The sequence below is a fragment of the Miscanthus floridulus genome, chromosome 8 (genome assembly GCF_019320115.1).
Source record: "Miscanthus floridulus cultivar M001 chromosome 8, ASM1932011v1, whole genome shotgun sequence".
In the NCBI taxonomy this organism is placed as follows: Eukaryota; Viridiplantae; Streptophyta; class Magnoliopsida; order Poales; family Poaceae; genus Miscanthus; species Miscanthus floridulus.
Genome location: NC_089587.1, coordinates 1,477,909 through 1,496,484, shown reverse-complemented (window position 1 = coordinate 1,496,484; position 18,576 = coordinate 1,477,909). Strand labels below are relative to the sequence as shown.

Here is an 18,576-nt window from a genome sequence, read left to right as displayed (position 1 = left end):
CAGGAGCCGGCGAGCCCGACTGCTCCAGTTCTCTGCTCCGAAGTGCGACTGTCCGACCTCGATTTGATTTCTTTGTCTAGAGGTAATCAAAATTCAAATCACTTTTGCCTTTGCTATGTTCTGTTAAATCCAGAGGTGAACTTTTTACGTTATTCATCCAAATATTTTCTTTCCATGGACATATCCTACTCTAAATCCTGGATCCGCCACTGATGTCACGTAGCGGGAATAGGAATATATATAACTAAATATAACCTCTGTAATCAGCTTAATTCTGCGCAGCTGCTTGCGTACATCGTCATCCTTTTTGTTTTGTTTTGCTTTCCCGATGATAATCGTCATCCTCATCGCGCAGACTGGATGGATGCTCCACCTCCACGGCTCCACGGCAGCGTATGTGGGAACAGTGCAAGATCATTTCGGATCGCAGATTATGGGGGCGATTAACATTATTTGTGATATGGGAGTGGTTGGATTGGATGTTGAAGCAACCACAGATGACGGTTCCCGTGAGCATTCCTGTCTGGCTGTCTCTGAAACTGAAGTTTCTTTGTTTCTTTCTTTCTTTTTCTTTGCAAAGAAGAAACTGGAGTTTCTTGACACCCTGCATAAACCGGAGTTTGTGCCAAACTTTAAAATATATAAGCCCTACTATATAACCCACATCATCTTCTTCTTCTTTTGAGAATTATATAACCCACATCATCTAACCTCCGGGGCTAATCCGGCAAATCAAACAGCCTGTTAGAGCCTGATTTACCAATACCACCCAAACTTTGAGTGGAAGCTTCATCAAGCTCTAAACATTTCTTTTTTGAAGAAAAAAAGTTACAAAAATTTGCAAAAGCCCATCAATTGATACTACGAAGCCGGCCCGGCCCGGCACACCATAATAGCGCCCTTTTTTAAAAAAGAAAAAACGTATACGAGAACAAACGAAAGGGATGGAAAATAAAAGGGTTATTTGGAACCATACTATTGCAATTTTGCAAGTTTGGAGATACATCATTACAATTCGCTTATTTAGAGAGCTGCCATTATAATTCTGCTTCTCCTTCGTCCTTGCCATTTTATAGTGCTTCCGCGTACATGGCCCACTGACAGACATGTATACCTACAGCAAACGTGTATAGCCATCAAGTCTCGCGTACTCCGTCAAAACAAGCCAGCCCGCGGTGGCCAGCGCACAAGGCGGAGCGGCGGCGCTCGCTCGCGGCAGCCTGCGCGCGCGGCAGAACGCCGGCGCTCGCCCACGGCGGGCTGCGCGCGCGGCAGAACGCCGGCGCTCTCTCGCGGCAGCCTGCGCGCTAGGCGGAACGGCAGCGCTCGCCCACAGCAGGCTGCGCGCGCGGCAGAACGGCAGCGCTCACCCGCAGCGGCCTGCACGCAAGCGGAACGGCGGCGAGGCGACGAGCGCACACGGTGGCCTGCGCCCGAGTGGCGCGGCGGCGAGCGCGCGAGGCAGAGAGCGCCCGCGGCAGCGTGCACAGAGAGGTCGTGCGAGTCCAGGAAGAAGCGCGCGCCGATGGACGCCTCCGCGGTCGGTGACGAGCGCGATGGGCATCAGGGGCTGTCGCGGTGGAGGCGCTCGCCGGCCCGAGCTCCGGACTGCATCGCTGAAGACGCTCCACGAGGCCATGGGCGTGCTCATCAACAAGGCAAGTCAGTGACCATGAGCAAGTGGGACGCGCACGCGGCGCCTGTCCGTGGAGCAGGTCCAGTACGCCTGCATCGACGCGTTCGTATCTTAGGAGATTGGCCGGCTGCTGCTCACCGTTCATTGCCTCCGTGGTTTCGGTGGCTTAAGCTTTGGACTGGACATCATTTTTCTAGCGTCACTTTGTTTTTCTAGCTTACTAAGTTCAGGCACTACAGCGTTGCGCTAGCCTGCTGCAAGCTGCAAACTTCAAACCTGCAACAACAAGCATGTGAAGGTGTAATAGCTAGCACTTAGTATTTTGTGCCTTTTCTGAACGGAAATTTTGATGCTTCAATCGGGTATATGGGAGATTCTCTAGCTTGTTGCGTTCCAATCTGTTGCCGACCTAGGACAGTGTTGATCAGGGACAAGCGCGATGGGCATCAAGGACTAGCGGCCGTCGAGAGCGTGCACCCGGCGGCCATGGCAGCAGAGAGCGCTAGTAGGGCCGTGTTGTCGATGGCAGAGGATGCACGGAGCCCCGGGAGGCCGAGCAGGACGAGCACCGCGGCGAGATGGCCGCAGATGACGGTGGCCGCGAAGGACGTGGTCGCGCCGACGGTGCAGCCCGGCTGGCTGTGGAACGAGGCTACGGCTGCGCACACCCAGTTGCAGCGCCGTCGCTCCGCCTCGCGCGCTGGCCGCCGCACGACCTCTGCGCAGGCCCGCCGCTCCGCCTCGCGCGCTGCCCGCCGCGGGCGGGCTTGTTTTGACGGAGGACGCAGGACTTGACGTATATACGCGTTTGCTGTAGGTATACATGCCTGATGGTGGGCCCATATACGTGCAAGCCGTATAAAATGACATGGACGAAGGAGAAGCAAAATTATAATGACAGTTTTCCAAATAGACGAACTGTAATAATGTATATTTAAACTCATAAAATCGTAATGGTATAGATCAAAATAACCCTCTAAAAAGGGCGAGGAAAACTGAAAACTTTCGAAAATGGTGGCGCTCAGCTCCTTATCCCCAGTAGGGATGAAAACGGTACAAAAATATTCCGAACCGACTGCTTTCGTTTTCTATATTATGATATCGTTTTCTATATTATGATATTATTTCCGAATTTTATCAAATATAAAAATTTGTTATTTTTAATTGGTTTTGCAATCATTTTCAATTATTTTTTTTACTCTTTAATTACTAAAATATAGAAATATCTCAAACCGACGGCTTTCGTTTTCTATAGGTTTTCGACAGTTTCCGACCGTTTTCATCCCTAATCCCCAGGGCCACCGCGCCCTTCTCCGTCTCCGGCGACTCCTCGCCGCCGACACCTCATGTCCATACCTCGTCACGTCGTCGCGGGAGGATCCTACGCGCCGCGACCGCCGCGGCCGCCACGCCCGGCGCCGACGACTACCACTCCACCATCCGCTCCCTCAACTCCCGCGGCCGCCACGTCCCCCGAAAATCCCTCGGGCAGGTCCTCCCGCTCACCCCTGAGATTCGGCCCCTAGAACCGCCACCCACAGACAGGCTCACCATTCAGTCATTCACCGCGTACCGACGCGGCTCTCGTCTCCCCGCAGAACTACATGCTCAACTCCAAGGTGAACGAGGAGCTGGTGGCGGTGGCGGCGGCGGGGGTGGAGGAAGGGGACGTCGTGCTCGAGATCGGCCCGGGCACCGGCTCACTCACCGCCGCACTGCTCCAGGCCGGCGCTACCGTCTTCGCCGTCGAGAAGGTCCGTAAAACGTTGCTTTGCTTGGTATTCTGTAGCTGGGCTCTGTGCTGACTGCTGAAAGTGAGAATGAGCTCCTGAAATGAAATTGGAATTGTGTGAAATGGTTCAGCGTGTTTGGGTGAAGGAAGGTGTTGGTTCATTTCTAGTGGGTGATGTGATACTATCATCGGTGTCTCAATGGTTGATGCCTCGAAAGGAAACAAGTATGAGTAGTTTTTCTTTTCATTAATTGGGATTTGGGACCTGTAAGTTCTAACTGAGATCATGCTTGTCTGAGACTTTTATATAGACTGACCTGAGACTGAGTTGTGAATGATGTGCCGATAGTGTGGCCTTTCACTTACTTGCGATAGATTGGAAGAAGTTATCTGTCTAATATAAGTTTCTTTTGGTTCCTTTAAACACTTATTATAGATTCAAACGTGAGCATGACATTATAAGTTGAAGCTGAACTTGAGGTGTATCCGTCCAAATAGAAGTGCCTCCCCTGATATTCCAGCTGCGTTTGCCTTTTGGGCTAGAGAAAGTAGTTGTAATTTTCTTCTCATTTTGGGAGCTTTAACAGTTGAAGTCTAGAAGCTTTCTATTAAGGATCGATAACCTGCATCATCATGTTCTTTTCTTTTTTTGGTAACAGGACAAGCATATGGCTACCCTCGTTAAAGATAGGTTTGGATCTACAGAACAGTTGAAGGTAGCATCTAGCTCTTCGTTTGACATGTCATGCTTCCTTAACACATATGGTGTGCAATATTCTCTTGTTGCTCTCCAGGACATCAAGATGTACACTGATGTCCTCTAAACAACCAAAAATTTCTATCTGTTGTCATTCATTAGTCATTACAGATGAATAATTCTGTCAAATAATTTGGAAATCAGAAGCTCAAAATGTATCAACAATATTGCTTTTAGTAAAGCTTACAGTTACCTTACACTTGATCTGTGTTGATAGTACAAATCTGTTGCAGGTCATTGAAGAAGACATCACAAAATTTCACATCCGTTCCCATTTTCTTACTTTGATGAAGGAGAAATACTATGCCACCAAAAAACTTGCAAAGGTGAGCTTGATGCTCATCCGCAGAAATCTATATGGAGCTTGTTTTTGTGATCATGTTCCAGTTTCTACTTTGCAGGTTGTATCAAACTTACCATTCAATGTCAGCACCGAAGTTGTCAAACTACTTCTCCCAATGGGGGATGTTTTCTCTGTCGTGGTGCTTATGCTTCAGGTTTGAGACAGCTCTTACATTCACTTTTGCAATGGCTAATGTTGCAGACTGTTAATAACAAGCCAGTGGTGGTCCAGATTTCAGAAGATATAGAACTTTTGACTATCATGTATTTCTGTGTGATTTCGATTTTAGAAACACTACCCATTTTTGTTAAGGGGCCATTTCAATCTATATTATTTTACCTCCGCTCTCTGTTTGAATGAATTATTTTTTAATATTGTTATTGACTCATTATACTTCATTCTCATATCCTCATTTCCAGGATGAAACAGCAGTACGCCTTGCAGATGCTTCAATACAAATTCCGGAGTACCGACCTATCAACGTGTTTGTGAATTTCTACTCAAGTAAGTTTTTGTATGGAACATGTTGAGGGACTTCGATTAGTGTTGAGAGTATATTTACATCTTATCTATTTGTTTCATATAATAGCCAGGCTTCTGAGTATCCCTTTTTACCGAGGAGGATAAAGGAAGCTCTCAGTGAAAAGTATGAGGGACCGAGGGGAGCAAAAATAGAAAAAATGGGGGAAAAAATACAAACTCAGATTTTAAAGTGTTTAATTAAATTGTGCTGTAAAGTTCGCTTCTATGTTGCCCATAGAATAATGGAGGTCACTTAAAGAAAACAGTCGAGATACATATTCCATAACTGCTAGTTCACGCCCTACATTTAATAGATTCATCATAAATATCTGCTAGCTACTCTGATTCTAGATCCTTCCCGGCAGCTGATGACAACAATCTTATGTTGTATCACTCTGTCTGCCTTGAATAGTTATAGTGCACTTTTATCAGTCTTTTAGTTATATTGTATACATTTGATCAGGACCGTTACAGATAGTTAAACATCTAGTTTTGTTTGTTAGGGGTTCCTCGTGTAGATAAAGTACACATTAATGTTGCTTAGTTAAATTGGGAGAGCGCATTATCTTAGGATTCTGCTTAAAGAGATCAATCAAAATATTTTGAAATGTGAGCAACATAGCCCTAACAATGTTTGTCTAGCTATTCACAGTCATTAGCTTGCATTTGTTGACAGGAATGTATTTTGTTTCTTCTTTTCAGAACCTGAATACAAGTTCAGGGTTGACAGAGAGAATTTTTTCCCTTGGCCAAAGGTAATTTATTTCTTACATGTGTGAGTTTGGGGAAGGGCGGGCCTAGTGCAAGTGGTAGAGTCTTACCGCTTGTGACCGGAAGGTCGCGGGTTCGAGTCGCGGTCTCCTCGCATTGCACAGGCGAGGGTAAGGCTTGCCACTGACACCCTTCCCCAGACCCCGCACAGAGCGGGAGCTCTCTGCACTGGGTACATGTGTGAGTTTGGGGAATAACATTTTGTTGTTTCCCAGTGGTTTGAGTTTCATGAACCTTATTTCAAGTCTATACTGTTCTTGGCCAATTCCATTTGCAGGTTGATGGTGCTGTTATCAGCTTCAAACTAAAGAATGCGGAGGAGTATCCGCTTTCATGGGGAAGCTCAAGATGCTTAGGAAATTTCTTCAGCACCTATGCTCTTCTTCTGAGATCGAGGCTGCTCTTGACAACATTGGCCTTCCAGTTACAGTAAGCTCTCGCTCCTTCTTCTGTATCCCCTCCTCCCACTCTCTTCTGTATCCCCTCCTCCCACTCTCTGTGAGCATGTGCTATTGTGCTCACTTGTCAACTGCTGGTGGCAGGCTAGACCTTCTGATCTGATTTTGAATGATTTCGTGAGATTGCACAATCATCTGGCGAAAGTATGACTATAAAGTGCCTCCAAAATGCCTAAGGAATTGCTTGTTGGCATGGTTTTGAACAGTTTAAGTAACTTAGGCCTGACCGCCTGAGAGTTGCCCTGCAGGTAAAAAGACAAGATCTCACAACCTGCTTGAGTCCAGATTTTGGTTTTTTGATCCTGAAATTTGAGCTTCTGCTAACCGCCAGTAACCAGCTATTTTTTCCTTCTTGGATTATGTAACAACCCAAGAATCCACACACCAAAAATCACAACTACAAAATTTTTGTTGTTACCCTATGCAATGTTGAGTGACATCTGTAGGAGCCAACCTTAGGTGTTGCATTAGTTGTAAACCAACTAAACAATTTCATGAGCATGGCATGTCATTTGTTAGTTATGTTTATTTAAATACTGACAAATAAAATATGGCATACATTGTTAACCCAAATGATGATTTGGATTTTCATTTGTTTTATGTAATGCCTAACAACTCCTTTAAAGAAATAAACCATAAAGTAATTATTAATCAAACCAAAGAATAAATGCTTAAAGAGAAAACTATTTCCATTTTTGTATAACAAAACTACACTTATTTTTGTTATACAAAATAGCTAAATAAATTCCTAATATATATATATAAGAATGTTGTGGACCTCATACCAAAAACTCCAATGAATAAGGTACACTAATTATGAATTCAAATTCCAAAATCAAATTTGAATTTAAACAAAGGAGAAGAAAAATAAAAACAGAAAAAGAGAAAGAAAGGGGAAAAGGCCCGCAGCTGGCTCGGCCTGCTCGGCCCGCTAGCGCGCAGCAGCAGCCAGCCAGCCCAGCTTGCGCGCGCAGCAGCAGGCCGGCCCAACTCGCGCGGCCAGCCCAGCAAGCCAGCCAGCGCGTTGCTCACGCCCGCGCGCCTCCCCGCTTCGCTTGCTGCCACTGCCACCGGACCCCACGTGTCAGCCACACCCCGCCACAGTGTCATCTTCCTCCCCACGCCGGCACCGCCTCCGATCGAGACCCGACCAAAGTGACAGGCGCGGGCCCGAGATCACGCGAGTCACCTGGCCCTGTCCCCTTGGCGCTGCGCCCACGCAACCTACGCGCCAACCACCCACGCCCGCGATGCCGTTCGATGCCCTCGACGCATCGCCAGCCGTCCGTCCCGTCCGCCATGGATGGAGCTTGGGCACCGGGGCTATAAAGCAACGCCTAGAGCCCTAGGGATTCCTCAGCCACCGTCGCCTCTTGGTGGCCCAACAGCCCGCACCGTACCGAGAGAAGAGGGCCGAGAAGGAGTCCGGAAGAGGGGGAGGCGAGCAGAGAGAGCTCGGAGGCGCCGATCACCGAAGCCGGAGCGCCGCCCCACGCGCCTACCCCGACAACGCGCCTCGCCACCGCGCCACCACCGAACGCCGCCAGCACCGCTCGGTGAGTCATTTGGCTGAGACCTCCCAGCCCTTGGACGCCGTAGCAGAGCACGCGCACGTCGCGCTCTCGACGCCGCCGTCATGGCGCGGCCACCACTGGCGCACCCGGCCGCCTCGCCGGACTAGGATGTAGTCATAGCACCACCGTGACGCCCGGAGGGTAGCCGCGTAGACCGAGACCCCGTTAGCCGGCCACAGCGTCCTGGCCACGAGCACCGGACCTCGGCCGGAGTTCCGCCGTGCACCATCACCGCGTGCGGACTCTGCCACGCCCAAAGGTCGTCGTCGACGCTTTACCCTGTCGCCCGCTAGCCGTATGAAAGGGAACGGGGCACCAGAACCCCTAGAACAGCCTCTAGCTGCCCCGCCGGCGAGCACCGCCACGACCAAGCCGCCGACCACCGTGGCCAATGCCCTGGGAAGCCCTGGCCACCACCTAGACCCAACCACCGTGTTCGCCGAGGCCTGGTGAAGTTTTTCCCCACCTTAATTGGACGCCAGCGCCGCCGTAGGAGCTCGCCGGTGAGCACACCACCGGCGGGAGCGCGCCGAGGATGGAAGCAGAGGGCACCCCTCGCTGGCCGCACGCGCCTGCACTCGACGCACGTAGGCTAAGCCAAAGGGAAGAAGGGTGGACTCGGTCCATCGAAGACCAGCCAACGGTCCATGGACCATGAACATGAGTCCATCATGAACCATGCTGTATGGGCTGAGCTGTGAACGAAGCCCAGTGGGGGCCCTTGGCTACGACGTGGCAGCGCCACAGCATGCCACGTGTCCGGGCCGGCCCGACCCAAATCCAGCCCTGTCTAGGCCCACCAAAGCCCAGTAGAGGCCCAACCTGGTTGATCGTTGACCGGTCAACGTTGATGGTTGACCTGGCCCCACATGTTAGCGACACAGAGACTCCGGACCCACTTGTCAGTATGTGATGTCATGCTGACGTCACGCGGGTCCCACCTATCAGTTACAACACAGCCAAGGTGACGTCATACTGACGCCACGATGACGTCAGCTACTGACGTCAGCAGCCCTGCCCCCACATGCCAGTGACTATGAACCGTTGACCGTTGACTTGACGTTGACTTTGATCGGACCCACAAGTCAGTGACCCAAGAGACCCTGGCCCCACCTGTTGGAATGGATGACGTGGATGACATCATGCTGACGTCATGCAGGACCCCACTTGTCAGCTCAGAGCCGAGTTGATGACATCACGCCGACGTCAGCATGCCACGTGGACCAGCCACAGCGTGACACATGTCAGCCCAGGATTAATTCGGCCTTTTCCATTTTCAGAGATGAATTAAACTTCGAAAATTCATAACTAATTCGTACGACCTTAGAAAAATACGAAACCAGGACCAAAATTCATCTAAAATCGAGCTTTACGCAATGAACCCATGTTTGAGTGTATTTGGCTCTTTTGAATTTTCATTGCTTCTTTGTGCTATTCTATAAACGTCGCTAACGCGACTATAATACGATCGTTGCAGACTTGGAGGAGAACCAGACGGACGAGGATTGTGAGTACCGTGAGGAGAACGGAGACGATTACACTGAAGGTGCCACATCCCACCCAATCTCGTAGCACCTATTACGCATGGCTAATATAGAACTGCTGTTGATTTACTTACTGTTATAATCATACAATGATAGGACTTGCATGGTAGTATGCTTACTTGATGGCCTTTACCTTAACGCAACCTTATCCCTGCATACCCTGCTATTAGGTTAGACACACGCTTACTGCTATATATCATTGCTTATACTTCTACTACGCTTATACTACATTAATGTGTGGTGGAAACTGGTGTTATCTGAACTATGGGGAGAGTGCTGCGTGTGTGACTTGGGTGTGTGGAGGGTGAGGGTTGTGTCGACCAAGTTGGAGTATACGACGAGCCTGGGGCAAGTCTTGCCATAGGGTGCTACCTGGGCACCCTTGGAAATGGATACATGTGGTGGGTAGATGGTATATGAGGTGGTCCTGGGTGTGAACCTGTGATGGGAGGAGCTCGGGAATTAAAGATGGCAATGGGGCCCCGATACCCGATACCCGATGGGTATTTGATCCATTAGGGGACGGGGATGGGATCATATCTTTACCTGCGGGCATCTAAATGGGCAAGAATCCATACCCGATGGGTATAGTGGGTACGGCAACGTTCCCTGTTTATCCGTCCCCGTTACCCGTTGGGGAACCCGACTATTTGAGCTGTCATGCAAGTATTAGGCCCAAAGAAGCTCAACATAGGTATTTTGGTCCAAATCTGAATAGTCATATATATAGTTTGTGTGTTCTAGGAACCCTCGTTCAATTTTTTCTCACCATCTCCACCAGCAGCACAAGCACATCTGTCTCACGAGCGCTCGTGCCCCTCGCTTCCTCAGTTCGGTCTCTGCCACCTTTGCTCATCCTCCTCGCAACCTTGCTCCTTCTTCTCGGCATCTCCGAGACTCCGACACTTATACCTGGGTGAAGAAGAAATGTTTTCGATTACAAAGCTACGACCCCAAGTGTCCTTGTTTATCGGGTATGCAGTACCCGTCGGGTATCTGTTACCCGACCGATACCCAACGGGTACGAGGATGGGCAAGAATCTATACCCGAGACAGTTAATAGGGATGGGGACGGGATGAATTCTCCGTAGCGGGGAAGAGAACGTTCTAGCGATACCCGATGGGTATATCCCCGTTGCCATCCCTTACTCGGGATGGAGGTGCTGTGGTGGCATGGTAAATGGAAACCCTGATGAAGACATTCTGACTTGGTCATCCCTAAGGACTTACTAGTACTCAGATTCACCGGGAAGCCTTACGTACTACTCGCCCTATATGGTGCGGGACGGCCGGACTACTTGGTAGGATATTGCCACTACTGCTAGGTTGTTAGCGGACAGTGTAAGGAGGTACGGGGCGCGGAGGATTCCCCCACACCCTTCCGAGACTTCATGGAGACCTTGTGGATCTGGCTCATGACTCACAGTTTTAGCCACCCCAGACTGGACTTGGGGTGTACCAGGGCTGAATGGTAGAGTGGCATTATCCTAGGCTAGCAAGCGGCCGGAATTAGCCCAGTTGACGACGGTCAGCGAGGAAGGCGGATCTTGTGGTTATGTAAAACCTCTACAGAGTGTATGGTTGATCGATCGATACATGTGCCGACTTGTCGGCTATGGACCTTTCCTGGGTTTCGCTTAAATAGATAGCGAGATGAGTCCTTCTCTTCTTCCCCCGTGAGAGAGTGTCGGTCGTAGCCAGGGGCTACAGGCCTTGAGACAGTGCCGAGAGGAAGTTGGCCTGTCGACTGAACGATGGTATGGTGATGGTGTGGAGATGGTGGTATATCGATCCCAGGATCGAAACCTAGCTCTAGATGGGAATGGGGTGGAATGTGTGTGGGAATGGTGTTAAAACTTGATCAACTATTATTATATACTTGATATGCTAAAACATAGGAAACCCCAGCCTTTTAGGTTCCTTTTGAATATATCCAACTTGCATCCAATTTTCATAAATCAATGCTCATATGGTGGGAGTGGCCAGTACAAATCGTACTGATAAATTTTGGCACACAGGTTTTGCTGAGGAGTATAGCTCCGAGGAGTTTGATGGTTGAGGGGTTCGTTCCTACGCTCGAGTTTGGCGATCTTATCTTCAAGCTGTTCTGAATGAATGCTACTTTTGATTCCGCCAATGCGGCGATGTAATAATTTATGTAACTCCGCACTATTTGTACTCTGAAATTACGTTGTATGGATGTGATATTCGACTGGAATTTGGGTAATATGATCTACAACGGTCTTATTACACTTCGACTCTGTGAATTTTCCATCGTGGAAATCATGTCGTTTCAGTTGGTATTAGAGCCATACTTGACCATAGGACGAAACCCTCAGAAATGGACGATAGAATAGGACGTGAACAACCCTTCTTTCGGTTATATACCGACCCTGCATTTACTTTTATGCAAGGCTTATCTATTATTGACCTGCTAATACCTGTTTCCTTAAAACATACAGATGGCAACGAACGTCGACTGACCGCCTCTAGGACCGCTACCTTTGGACCACGCCAAGCTTACCTTCGACCTACGTGAGCTCAGGGGTTTTGCACAGACCCTCTGCCGAGTTCTTGTCACGTTAGGAGTCCCCGATGAGCTTGTCAAGGTCACCTACACCGGGAAGCCAGCTCAGGAAGGAGGAATCGAAGGACCGATTGTCACCGCAGTCAAGTTCCCAGCTAGCACTACCTTACCTTCTGTCCCAGCTTTCATCGAGTTGAATATAGAGGACACAGTCGAGGAGGGACTGCAAGCTATCTCACACAAGGCACTTCGCAGAGTGATGAGGGACCACTACGAGCACCTAAAGACGACAGAGTTCCGTCTACTTCCCCAGGCCCTCGACCTCAGCCTTACCCCTAGTGAGCAGAGTTTCGCAGCCGGTAGAGTTATCTTTGCTGAGGAGGACAGATGCCTTCGCATCTCGGCTATCCACTTACTGGAGCAGGACAGGTACGTGACCCAGCTGGAGCAGAGGAGACTTCAGGATCAGGCCCTTCTGTGGGAGTACTAGGAGCGAGACTCATAGGGAGCATAGGAGCGAGCTAGTCTGCTTGAGACAGTTGCCAAGCTACAGGACGAGCTCAACCGTCATGAAGAAGTCCACAGAACTGAGGTCGCAGACTTACAGGACAAAGCTGCCGACCTAGGCAACAGGAACTGCTACCTCGACAGCAAGGTCTTGGAGTTGCAGAGAGAGTTGGACGACAAGAAGGCTGGGTTCAACCACAGAGGAGACAGAGAGAGGTCCAAGGGGATTGATATGCTGAAAATCCAATCTCGGAACAAGACCATGACTCAGGATCTAGAGGAGTTCAGGAAGAAGGCCGTTCGCAACCAGGGTCACTTGATCGAGGCACTTAGGCAGAACGAGTACCTACAGGACAAGTGTGAGGGGACATGGCAGGCTTGGCAGAAGTCTGACAGGAAGCGCCTCAGGGAGATGAAGGGTATATGGGATCAGCTACCTAAGGAGATTCGTAGTAAGACGAAGCCTAGGATAGAGGAGTTTGAGTTAGCCCCGACTCACCTCAACCTAGACGCCTGCCCTACCCTACCTAGAGCCAAGCCTACTGAGGAGCTCACCGAGGCTTTGAAGTATGTGTCCCGACTTCACAAGTCTGACGAGGAGATCGAGATCGAGAACAATCGTATCCTAGCTGCGGTGTACGAGTTAGAGTAGATGACCCTGTGTGGTCATAAGTCATGTCAGTGGCTTCCATAAGTTGTACCCCATGATGTACCCCTTATGAGATGTAATATGAGACACTATGCATAGTACGATTCTCGCAAGTCTTCAAGTGTAGCTACTGGAGATGATGCTATGTAATAAAACATATGTAATGAATGTTTTGGATCTTATTGCATCTTATGGATCTTATTGCTTCTTTGTAATGAGTGTTGGATAGTATAAATATTTTTCTTTAAATCGTCAAAATCATGTAATCGTACTAAATTATAAGCACTTATGGCACAAACACTAAAATTCCTATGATCCGTGTTGCAGATGTCGAACCGCCGATCTGATCGCCTAATGAACCGTGGACGTGCGCCCACCCCCGAACCAGTTGAACCAAATGGGGGGCGTGGTGGCAACAACCGTGGCCGTGGCCGTGGCCATGGACGTGGAGGGATACCCTTCAACCTGGAGAATACCCCGCCGCCTGAGGAGAACATTACCACCACCACCGAACATAGCAGAAGTGATGGCACAACAGACCCAACTTCTTGCAGCTCTTGTTAATGGAGCAAACCGTCACCAGGGAGACCAGCAGAATGACTTCTAAAGGAAGCTGGAAGGATTTCTGAAGCTAAAGCCACCTACCTATGATGGCACCGACCCTGACCCGCTTGTAGCCGATGACTGGCTCAAGGAGATGGAGAAGAAGCTTGACCTCACCACTTTCACCGACGATGAGTGTGTTGGAGCTGCCACACACCAGCTCACAGGTGCAGCACGCGCCTGGTGGGATAGTTTCAGTGATTCCCTTGAGGACCCTGCCAACATCTCGTGGGAAGAGTTCGCCGAAGCATTCACTGAGTATCACATTCCCAAGGGTATCATGGAGGCCAAAGCCGAGGAGTTCCGCAACATCAAGATGGGAAAGGACAGGGTGACTGAGTACACTACTCGTTTCACCAATCTTCTGCGCTTTGCACCTTCCTATGTTGTGAACTCTGAGAAGGAGAAGTTGTACTATTACCGCAAGGGACTTAACCCGCACATCAAGCTGAAGTTCTACTAAGTCTAAAACCTTTAGACTCCAAAGTCTCCCGCTATAACTCCAGTTTCTGATTCACTCCTGTCCGGCTTTCATCAACTAGCACTACATCGTCCGTGAAAAGCATACACCAAGGGATGTCCCCTTGTATGTCCCTTATGACCTCATCCATCACTAAAGCAAACAAATAAGGGCTCAAAGCTGACCCTTGATGTAGTCCTATCCTAATCGGGAAGTCATCCGTGTCTCCATCACTTGTTCGAACTCTAGTCACAACATTGCTGTACATGTCCTTAATGAGCCCGACGTACTTCGTTGGGACTTTATGTTTGTCCAACGCCCACCACATAACATTCCTTGGTATTTTATCATAAGCCTTCTTCAAGTCAATAAAAACCATGTGTAGGTCCTTCTTCTTCTCCCTATACCGCTCCATAACTTGTCTTATTAAGAAAATGGCTTCCATGGTTGACCTTCCGGGCATGAAACCAAATTGGTTCATAGAGACCCGCGTTATTGCTCTCAAGCGATGCTCGATAACTCTCTCCCATAGCTTTATAGTATGGCTCATCAACTTAATTCCTCGGTAATTTGTACAACTTTGAATATCCCCTTTATTCTTGTAGATCGGTATCAATATACTTCTCCTCCACTCATCAGGCATCTTGTTCGATCAAAAAATATGGTTGAACAGCTTGGTTAACCATACTACAGCTATGTCCCCGAGGCATCTCCACACCTCGATTGGGATACCATCCGGTCCCATCGCCTTACCTCCTTTCATCCTTTTCAACGCCTCTCTGACCTCAGATTCTTGGATTCTCCGCACAAAGCGCCTATTGGTGTCATCAAAAGAGTCATCCAACTGAAAGGTTGTGTCCATATTCTCACCATTGAACAATTTGTCAAAATACTCTTGCCATCGATGTCGGATCTCATCCTCCTTTACCAAGAGATGCTCCCTTTCATCCTTAATGCACTTAACTTGGTTGAAGTTCCGTGTCTTTCTCTCACGAACCCTAGCCATCCTATAAATGTTCTTCTCTCCTTCCTTCGTACTCAAATGTTGGTAAAGATCCTCGTACGCTCTACCCTTTGCCACACTTACAGCTCGCTTTGCAGTCTTTTTTGCCACCTTATACTTCTCTATGTTGTCCACACTCCTGTCATGGTATAAGCGTCTATAGCATTCTTTCTTCTCCTTAATAGCCCTTTGGACTTCCTCGTTCCACCACCAAGTATCTTTAGCCTCACGTCCCCTTCCTTTGGTTACTCCACACACCTCTGAGGCTACCTTCCGAATGTTGGTTGCCATCTTGTCCCACATATTGTTTATGTCGTCTTCTTCCTTCCAAGAGCCCCCTTTGATAACCCTTTCCCTAAATACCTCTGACGTCTCCCCTTTCAGTTTCCACTACTTTGTTCTTTCAATCTTAGCTTGTTTATCCCTACGGGCACGCATCTGAAAACAAAAATCTGTCACTAAAAGCTTATGTTGAGAAACAACACACTCCCCTGGTATCACCTTGCAATCTAAGCATGCTCGTTTGTCCTTTCTTTTTGCGAGGACAAAGTCAATCTGACTACAGTGTTGTCTGCTACTGAAGGTCACTAGATGAGATTCTCTCTTTCTAAAGAAAGTGTTTGGCTATCATCAGGTCAAAAGCTACCGCGAAGTCTAGAGCTTCCTCCCCCTCCTGATTCCTACTACCATACCCAAAACCTCCATGAACTGCCTCGAAACCTGCGCTTGTAGTACCTACATGCCCATTAAGATCTCCTCCTATAAAAAGCTTCTCACTACTAGGTATAGCTCTAACCAGGCCATCTAAGTCTTCCCAGAACTATCTCTTAGCACTCTCATCGAGGCCTACTTGGGGGGCATACGCACTAATTACGTTCAAGACCATATCACCAACGACAAGCTTGACTAAGATAATCCTATCTCCTTGCCTTCTCACTCCCACCACACCATTCTTGAGGCTCTTATCAATCAAAACTCCTACTCCATTTCTATTCACGACTGTCCCTGTATACCAAAGCTTGAAACCTGTATTGTCCACCTCCTTCGCCTTCTGACCCTTCCATTTAGTCTCTTGAACGCATAATATATTTACACGCCTCCTAGTCGCGGTATCAACTAATTCTCTTAACTTACCTATAAGTGACCCTATATTCCAACTACCTAAACGGATCTTAGTTGGTTCGACTAGCTTCCTTACCCTTCGCACCCGTCGACTCTGATGCGAAGACCCTTGCTCATTTTTCACTACACCCGGGCGCCGATGTAGCGCGCCACTAAGGAAGCGATGACCCGATCCTTGGTTACTTGACACCATGCCCAGATCACGACACGGCGCGTCACAGGGGTGACGACCCGGCCCTTGCCCATTTAACACCATACCCGGGTTCCGATATGGCGCGTCGCTAAGAGGGTTACGCCCCAACGATTTTCTTTCGGGTTTCATCTCTATTTAAGTGGCTAAGTTTTTACATTGGCTCGCCACGCCTAACACAACCCTCCTCCTTTACCAGGGCTTGGGACCTGCTATGCTGGGACATCAAAGGCGCCCCACCATAGGCGGAGTTACACTTCTACACTTCTACTACGCTTATACTACATTAATGCGTGGTGGAAACTGGTGTTATCTGGACTATGGGGAGAGTGATGCGTGTGTGACTTGGGTGTGTGGAGGGTGAGGGTTGTGTTAACCAAATTGGAGTATACGACGAGCCTGGGGCAAGTCTTGCCATGGGGTGCTACCTGGGCACCCTTGGAAATGGATACCTGTGGTGGGTAGATGGTATATGAGGTGGTCCTGGGTGTGAACTTGTGATGGGAGGAGCTCGGGATGGAGGTGCTGTGGTGGCACGGTAAATGGAAACCCTGATGAAGATATTCTGACTTGGTCATCCCTAAGGACTTACTAGTACTCAGATTCACCGAAAAGCCTTACGTACCACTCGCCCTATATGGTGCGGGACGACCAGACTACTTGGTAGGATATTGCCACTACTGCTAGGTTGTTAGCGGACAGTGTAAGGAGGTACGGGGTGTGGAGGATTCCCCCACACCCTTCCGAGACTTCATGGAGACCTTGTGGACTCGGCTCATGACTCACAGTTTCAGCCACCCCAGACTGGACTTGCGGTGTACCAGGGCTGAATGGTAGAGTGGCATTATCCTAGGCTAGCAAGCGACCGGAATCAGCCCAGTTGACGACGGTCAGCGAGGAAGGCGGATCTTGTGGTTATGTAAAACCTCTGCAGAGTGTATGGTTGATCGATTGATACATGTGCCGACTTGTCGGCTATGGACCTTTCCTGGGTTTCGCTTAAACTAGATAGCAAGATGAGTCCTCTTCTTCCCCTGTGAGAGAGTGTCGGTCGTAGCCAGGGGCTACGGGCCTTGAGACAGTGCCGAGAAGGAGTTGGCCTGTCGACTGAGCGATGGTATGGTGATGGTGTGGAGATGGTGGTATATCGATCCCAGGATCGAAACCTGGCTCTAGATGGGAATGGGGTGGAATGTGTGTGGGAATGGTGTTAAAACTTGACCAACTATTATTATATACTTAATATGCTAAAACATAGGAAACCCTAGCCTTTTAGGTTCCTTTTGAATATATCCAACTTGCATCCAATTTCCACAAAGCAATGCTTATAGGGTGGGTGTGGCCAGTACAAATTGTACTGATAAATTTTGGCACACAGGTTCTGCTGAGGAGTATAGCTTCGAGGAGTTTGACGGTTGAGGGGTTCGTTCCTATGCTCGAGTTTGGCGATCTTATCTTCAAGATGTTCTGAATGAATGCTACTTTTGATTCCGCCAATGCGGCGATGTAATAATTTATGTAACTCCGCACTATTTGTACTCTGAAATTACGTTGTATGGATGTGATATTCGACTGAAATTTGGGTAATATGATCTACAACGGTCTTATTACACTTCGACTCTGTAGATTTTCCATCGCGGAAATCAGGTCGTTTCAGATTACAGGTGCCTTCAGCTCAGCTGCCGCAGCATAGGTTTGGTATTCTGGCATGCAGGCTGCAGTTCCCCTGCATAGTTGGTTATGTTCCTGCATATAGTTGGTATGTTCCAACTTCAAACCAATAGATTTCCATGCCATGGAAAATGCAGAACAATATTTTTTTCTCACACCAAACCAGCCAAACTAGCCAGCAGTAAATAATCCAATATCGTTTACGACGAAAGAAATAGGCTGTGTCGTAAATGATCGTGGATTATTTACTGCTGGCTGGTTTGGTTGGCTTGGTGTGAGAGAAAAATATTGTTCCGGCTTATAATCCACGATCGTATAAGCCCAGCCGAACAGGCTAGAATCGTCGTGAAAAGAAGGGTGCTACATCTACGTACTTAGGGCCTCTTTGGCATGGCTTATGCCGGCTTCGACTTTATCTATTTTACGTAAATTGAAGCACTATAGCGTGAAGCCGTTTTGTAAGCCGGGATTAAAATGAACTAGAAGCCGGGAAAAGCCAGTTTTTCT

The 18,576-nt window shown here is 48.6% G+C and overlaps 1 pseudogene; it reads left to right on the top strand.

The window, feature by feature from the left end:
- Positions 1 to 2,939: 2,939 nt before the first annotated feature.
- On the top strand, positions 2,940 to 17,974 carry LOC136475481 (ribosomal RNA small subunit methyltransferase, chloroplastic-like; annotated as a pseudogene).
- The last annotated feature ends 602 nt before the right edge of the window (positions 17,975 to 18,576 follow it).